Genomic DNA, 8,237 nt, shown 5'->3' with positions numbered 1-8,237 from the left:
TCACCTGCCCTGCAGGTAGGGCGTAAGAACTGTACCTGCTGCCCCCATTGCATGATCGTAAGAGGCGACTAAACTTGGGATCTTATCTTTTTTCTTCTTTTTTTGATAACCTTCTTCTTCCTAATGTCTCCCTTGACAATGCCTTACTTTTGGCCTTTAGTTGAGCGTTCGCCGCTGTGAGGAAGGTTTTGGGTTCTGTCCCCTAGCCGAGACATACCAGAGTCTTTAAAAATGGTAGTTGCTACTCCTGCTTATCTCTCAACATATTTGGAGTGGGACGACTGGTTGGCCCGTTGTCAGTATAATGTGACCGGGTGGGGTGTGCTGCTGGGTGTCTTCGGCAGTATGCTTCAGTGAGATAGCACTTTAAATCGGCAAAAGTTCCGGCCTATCACAAGGAGACTTAACACGAACAAACCGCAGCCTCCCAAAACACACATGCGCACTCACCACACTCATACATGTCGCACGCACGGGAGGCCGTCCTTAAATGACCTTAGATGTTAATAGGACGTTAAACAAAATAAACCAAACCAAACCAAAACTTCCCTCACTCAATCTAGTGTTATGCAAAGAGGTCCACTACAAATATCTGTAGTAATAATGACTAATCATTTATGTGGTTTTGGTTCATTTTCATACATCTGCAAATAGTGAGAAAATTTTTTATTTGAAGTGGGGGCCAAATATTGATACCACATTTTCATAGTCACCATAATCACTGATGCGTTGAATTATATTTCTACGTTATTGTATGAAGATATTCCGTATCTGGAAAATCATAATTATCTGCCATGACACCCAGTTTGACGCACAAGGACTTTATTCATCTTGTGAGATCTGGTTCGTCTTGCATTCGCTGTGCGAAACTGTTGTTAACTTGACAATGACTTTTCTCGGATAGGACTCTATCCTTTGTTCCTTTCTCTAGTATTTTGACATAAATCGGTCATCTGATACCATTGAGGCAAGATGTAACTAACAGTTCTAACACGTATCATAATCACATCAATGGAGTAGTTGGAGGCAAGCTGTGATTTAAAAATGAACCATTGTTTAAATATCCCACGATAGGATTCTACTATCTCCTCCACTTAGAGATCTAGATCTATCAATTTAATTAGATCTGCATGCTGTGACTACCCGAGTTTCAGCTATGATGGCATTTTATTTGTCAAGCAGTGTGACTCTAGATCGGATAATGTATCTCTAAAACCCTATCAACTACCACATTATTATCCCTCTCAGCCAGGGAAAACTATCAGTGATAGCCTAGCTGATCATGGCATCACGGTCGCTACTAGGAATTGTCCTACCATTTCCAGAATGTAGCTACCGGACAGAGCTATGCTCATGAATTTTACATGGTTATGTTTCCTCTGACCACAGTAGGATATTAGGTGCCCATGCTCATGTTTTGCTTGCATCAGAGATTCGACTGTGTTTGATTAATAAAATGTTCCCCTGCCTTGAGGACCTGATGGAGAAATCTCAAACTTTCAGGATTATATCCTTGGTTGTCTCACCCGAAGCTCCTCATGTTCGACAACCAAGACTATCACTCAGAAGGTTTGGAGATTCCTCTGTCTCACCTTCTAGGTAGGTAATGATTATGTTTCTCCCATCGTACTATTTTCTTTAAGCGAAAATCAATAATTTGAAATTATAAATAATTCTATGTCAATGCTTGTGCATGTAAATGCATAAAAGGCTATAGGTCTGTCCAGCCAACCCTGACGTCAGTTTCACAAATAGTGTTTAAAGATTTCCTAGGAAGAGGAAAGAATATGAAATACCTACTGCAATGTATATGCATTTCCAATAGGTAATATTAAGTTAAGGAATGTCTTACACTTATAAATCTTGGCCTTCGTATATTAAGGAATCTTTTTTTTATATATAATTTTTTTAACACAAAACAACATTTCTTTTGCCATAACATAGCCTCCTCAACGCACTACGTCATCAACCAAGCTTCTTTAAAATAAATATCTTAACATTAACCACTAACTTAGAGTATAGTTTTTAGGGATAATTTATTCATAATAACTACCTTCTGGAACCTAAATGATAAAACGTATATTTATGACTTAACTTAATATAAAGAGGGTGTGAGTTTTAATTTTCCACTCAACGCGCACACAACAGGGGTGTCTGATAAGCCCGCTATCATCCAATTGAACACTGAAAGTTCACTTTAAACCCCTGAAAAATACTTTGTACAAACTTTACAGTTTTGATTTTTCGGTGGTGTAGAGGTGATATAAAAAGCTAATGAAAATAGGAATAGACTGAATGGAGATATTTTTTAAATAGGTCGATTTCATAAAATAAAGTACATTTTTTTTCACAAAATGTTATGAAAATATTCTTTTATTCAACACTTGACGTGTAATGTTAACCTGTATGACATGGTAATTTACCGTTAGAGACACTACTTATGACTTCACACGAGAAAGCAAATAGACTGTTCCCGCGTCTACTAGTGTATGATAAATCAAATTAGACTTAAATCATTCTCATTTATATAACTGTTTCTCGGTCACGATACACATTTCATATTGATATCATATGTATGATTAAAAAAATGTATCTAACGATCGTTAAGATGTATACTAAAAAAGAGTCTTGATCATTTATTCATTTTACGAACACGAATAAGGAAAACAAAATTCTTGAAATATGGAAATCTTATAAAAACAAAATTCAGATATTGACTACATAAACACAATTATGGATTTTTAGAATGTTCTAGGAATCGTGTATGTATATCTAAAATAGTTAGTCACAAACGCTGATACGGTTCATATACATACCACACATGTATACACGCACTTCTAGAATATATCGATAATGTTATTTTTAATACTTCACCACTAATCAGATGGTACCATGTGTACAAGACCAAAGTCAATATTCATATATCATTTTCAGTATTCAACTGCACATGTTCTCCACTATTCTGTACATTTTGCACAAAAAAAAAAAAAAAAAATGCGTTGAGATTATGTATCATTAAACAGGTACATAACAGTGTGAAAGATGCTCAAATTGACAGACAAACACATCCATAAACCTCAAATTCTAAAAAAAGAAAGAAATAATGCTTTGTAAACATGATGGTTGTAGGGAAAATCTTCTTAATGAATCAGTACTTGGTTATGAAATAGATCAATAATTAATTTCTCGTCCATATCCAGAATTGTTTATCTCCCTTTCAGGTTGTAGTTTACAGCTAGCGGACATTTCCTATGTCCTTAATCCTAAAATGATTTGCATTTTTCACATTATGTTTCAACATTGATTTTTTTTTCTATTTGAATTACTATCGTTTTTTGTTTGTTTTGGTTTTAATATTAAAATCGAATTCTAGTATAAATGTTGGTTAAGTACAGATGAACGGACATGCTTTTGTTTCCTTCAAACTATATATTTATCACATTGCATTAGTTTCAAGTTCGTTTCTGTCTGTTTTTGTGTATGCCGCTATTCATCTAAGACTAACGAAAAGCATTTAGAGTTTTTTTTCGAGATGTTGCAGCATATCTTAAATATACAAGTATTTTCTTAATGAAACGTGTTAAAGTTGTTCATCTGACCCGTTACCTTGTTATACCTAATTTGTGAAATTTGTCTTCTATTAGTACATTTTTATGATTTTATAATTGATGTCATTGTATTTCAATATCAATTAGCGAAGTAGATAACATATTCAATACCTCCTCAGGCGTGTGATATTAAATCCGAAAGTGTTATACTTAGACTGGACATATAAACACACCAGTGGTCTGTCTCGTCATAACATGAGTTTATGAAAAACCTATAATATGACGACATCAAAAAACAACAACGACGATAACGACCGACATTTCGGAAGGATAAGCGTCGTCTTCATCGACTTCATATAGTTAATTAGGTGACAGATCGGAACAGTATAAAATCTAATCATAAATAGGATTCTGACGTGGCTGAAATGTGTTTTTTGTAAATTTGCTATATGAGTAGACAGTACACACACTGTATTTTAATTATGACGCTTGTCAGGTTCGGTGGCACGTGTGATCTTTACTAACATTTTTCAACAAGTATCATAAGATGAGCGATGGGAAATCTGATATGAATGTCACTGTAAGTTCATGTCAGTAGGCACTGTACATGTGATTTTGCGTTTTTAATTATTCAAAATAAATAAATGAATGAATAAAATAAACAGAATATCAAATGAATAAATAAAATATGTAAATAAAATAAATGAATAGATATAATCAATCAGTAACTGAATGAATAAATGAATAAATAAATAATAGCAATGTGTAATGATAATAAGTTACCATTTTATTATTTTCGCATGAAAAAGCTAGATTACGGGAAGATTTTCGTAAATAAATAATTAATCACAGAGGATCATGGAATTGTATATCAGACACACATAATTAAATACGAATTCAATAAGATATATACAGTAAATGTCAAGTGGCGAATATAAAACTGTATCATATAACTGTTTAGTCTGTGGTACTGGGGACCAAATTAAGGGAATCAAAAAGGATGTCGAGGAAATCAAATTTCGTCTGAGTAAATTATAAAACCAAAAACATTAAACTACACTAAAAAGCTAGAAGTTAGTATTTAGTGATAAGCCTAACCCAGAAGGTTTCTTTGGAAAAATATTAATTCATTTTTAATAAGTACTATCAGTGGGTAATGTCACGAAGTAATTAATAATTCACACAGGTGTTTTTCTCCAGATATACCATTAAGCTTCAACATAGATTTTAATCTTTATGACCTTAATATATTATTCTACGTCATCTTAGAAGGGATTTAGTTCAGATACGAAAAAAACAGGAATTATTTTTATTTTCTTATATCTTATTTTCGAGCAGTTTATCTGAAGCCCCGGGCAATATTTGTTCCACAATAAACTAGATGCCACATACTTTTTACACGTTTTTTGGAATGACAAACCTTCAAATATGCTCTAATAAATGAAATAGGCATATATTTACGTATATATCAATAATAAATGTAATATCAAGTTTTTTTTAAGTGATTCGATATTTAACACCGGGTGTAAAATAAGGAAGAAAGGCAGATGGTATTTAAGCATCCATAACTTTGCTATGGTTGATTGCTTTGACTATTTAAAATTGACAAAGTGCAAAGAAACTGTCATAAAAATGATTAATGAGGTAGAGCATGGTCATTAGAATACCTGAACCCTATAAAAACTATCTCAATGATAAATACCGAGTTCGTTAACAGTGATAAGCTTTCGAAGTTCTATACCAAACAGCAACTTGGTTAAACCATACCTTGGACAGTATTGAGTTTTGTATTCACAGAAATATCACGTGTGCCAACGACATTTACTTTTGGTAAAGATATCGATTATTTTTTATTTTACCAATAGTTTTGTAATTAAATATAGTGATGCTTATTAACTGTTTTTTCCCTTGTGATCACTGATTGATCGTGTTTTGTGATGTATGGCGATACCTTTGTCCTCTCCAACACGGCCATATCATCTCATAAATCCCTAAATTAAATCCACCAAGATAAGATCATGTGTCACTTGTGGATAGTTTAGCTCAAGCAACGGTCAAGAGACGAGTCTTATCGTAAGACAAGTCTGTAATATAGATATACTGATGTATATTACATGACGAAAGGTATTTCTGTTTGAAATCACTTTTTGATAGCGTCTCTATTAGATTTTCTCATACCTGTTGTTTTGTGATATTTAATGCCTGTTACATCTGTTTTAAATCAGGGTCGTATCATAAGTCTAAGATTTAATGATCCATGTAACCATATAATTACTTACCTTTATTAGGATATATAAAATCCAAGTGGTCAAAAGTGTTTGCATAATGGAGCATACAAACGTCCATTTACGGTTCCTCGACTGTTATGTTCAGTCCAAGTCTGTCTACTGGTGTTTGTATCAATGCCAAGACACGCCCATTTTTACCATATTGTCATTCATGCTCGTGCTGTGAAGCTGTCACGGGCTTCGCTTTTCATATCCAAACGAAAAATATAGATTTTTTTTAATAATTAAATCATAACTGTAGGTGACTCGTTGAAGTGTGACACAAACACATTTTATGACACACTAACACGGCGACTGATTAGTCAAGCATAGTAAAACAGTCAACAGTAAGCTATAAAATTATCTTATATATTCAAGACTGATTATAGGAAATTATTGATATACAATGTAGCTTATAGATTGTATAGCACCCCACGGTTACCATGTGATTACGTGCTGTAAAATTAATATAAATACGTATTGGTTAAATTGTCCCGGATGAAAGCACACGATCTTTTAATGGACAGGAAATTTGAATCCCCAGGGTCTAACGCGAGTACGTTATCATCCCCCCTCCCCCAGTAACCTATATATGATTTTCTGGATTTCGCAACTGAAGAGGTAGACTGTTGTGGTGAAAGTGGTGACTTCGCCGATTAGTCTTGCATGCATGTGTCCCGTAACTTAGAATGCTAATACAAATACCTGGCACTCTTTTGCATATTACACCTGTGTTAAACAATGATACCTGTATTATCAGACATCAAATAGACCAACAATCAGACTTTTGTCTGTTTCATATCTACATTAAACTTACAGCGAAATTTATTACATACATTTCTTTTTAGTTCTCGATATTTCAGTTCGCTTATCCTGTTAGCTTATCAGTGTAAACAATCGATGTATATTTCTATTTGTTCTGCCATCTTGCCATCAAAATAATTTGTTATTTCCAACAGTTAGAGATAATTTATTTCCTGCTCTAAACCTTGATCAAACGCAGCCATTAAACCCCTTCTTAGTATGAGAATATTGGCCTATAATGCATATTGTCACGTATGGATAATATATTAGCTGCAGTTGTTGCACCTTTCATGTCAAACATTTATTCTTTTGACGACATACTCAATGACATTGTGTGATGTACCATTTGTCATTTTAATTTAACTCTTGCAATATTAGGATTTAGTAATGATATTTTCGATATTGTTATTTTTGAAACTGCAATATTTTAATCGACACCATCAAAATGACACCCATTGTATAGAAATATATCTTAATTAAAACTAACAAATGACACCCATGGTGTAGAAATATTTATTAATTAACACCAACAAATGACACCCATGGTATAGAAAAATATCTTAATTAACACCAACAAATAAAACACTTAATGACAGCGTCTCGGGATGCAATCAGTAATTTATAAATTTTGAAATTTTAAAAGATGAAAATAGAAACTTAAAAACAGTTCATTCTTACTTTCAATCAATCATATTATTACAGTTTTTGTCAGAGACGTTGCATCCTTAAACTCACAAATTTGAAGTATAATGCAGTTTAAAATGGATTATATCATTTCCTCTTCTTGATGCATCAATGATGTTGAGTTGAGTTATCCATCCTTCTCTTTATGATACAATCTGCTTCGATTAGTGCTGTAAAGGTGTTTTTTTCTGTATATTGTTTGGATGAGGATCACACGTACTTTCGGAGTATTATATGAAATTCACTTTATAAATAGATTATACAATGTCAAACATGCTGTAAACACACAGTAATGATAGCTTTATAATATATTGTTTAATGAAATGTTTAATAAATATTGCATGGCACTGAGGGCAATATGGGAGTTTATGGACTGGTCAGTCACCCAAATATATGTATATGGAACATAAACTCCCATATTGCCCGAAGTGACATGCAATATTTGTTATATTATACCGAATATGACCAACACAACCCCAAATACAATAGTTGTATAAAGTTTGTTCAGATCTTCTTTCTCTATAACTGATTTGTGAACAACGTTCCCCTTTCCTTTTTTGTACACATCCTTACATACTGAAGAAAACATTTCATTGCTAGATTTAAAATCAGAATTGTTAATTATATCAATAGAATGCTTGCTACATAAATACCGTTGCAGGCCTGAGCGAAGAGAAAGAAGGCTGGTACGTTTATAAAGTTCTCCACTTTTAGTCCTTAGTTCAGCGTAGAACTTCCTCAACTTGTTGTTTAGTTCCTCATTCGTAAAGTTTTCGAAATCCTCTGTTGTAGATTTTTCTTTTAAATAGGAACGGAAGGTGTTCACTGCGTATTTAGTTGCTTGTTTGGTATTGATGGAGTCCTTCGCATCGGTTATCGAAACAAGTTCGGTTTCGTCCAAGGACGCAAATCTATCACTGCCAGACGCCATTTC

This window comes from Pecten maximus, chromosome 9, assembly GCF_902652985.1.
Source record: "Pecten maximus chromosome 9, xPecMax1.1, whole genome shotgun sequence".
Lineage (NCBI taxonomy): Eukaryota > Metazoa > Mollusca > Bivalvia > Pectinida > Pectinidae > Pecten > Pecten maximus.
This window is presented reverse-complemented; position numbering follows the sequence as displayed.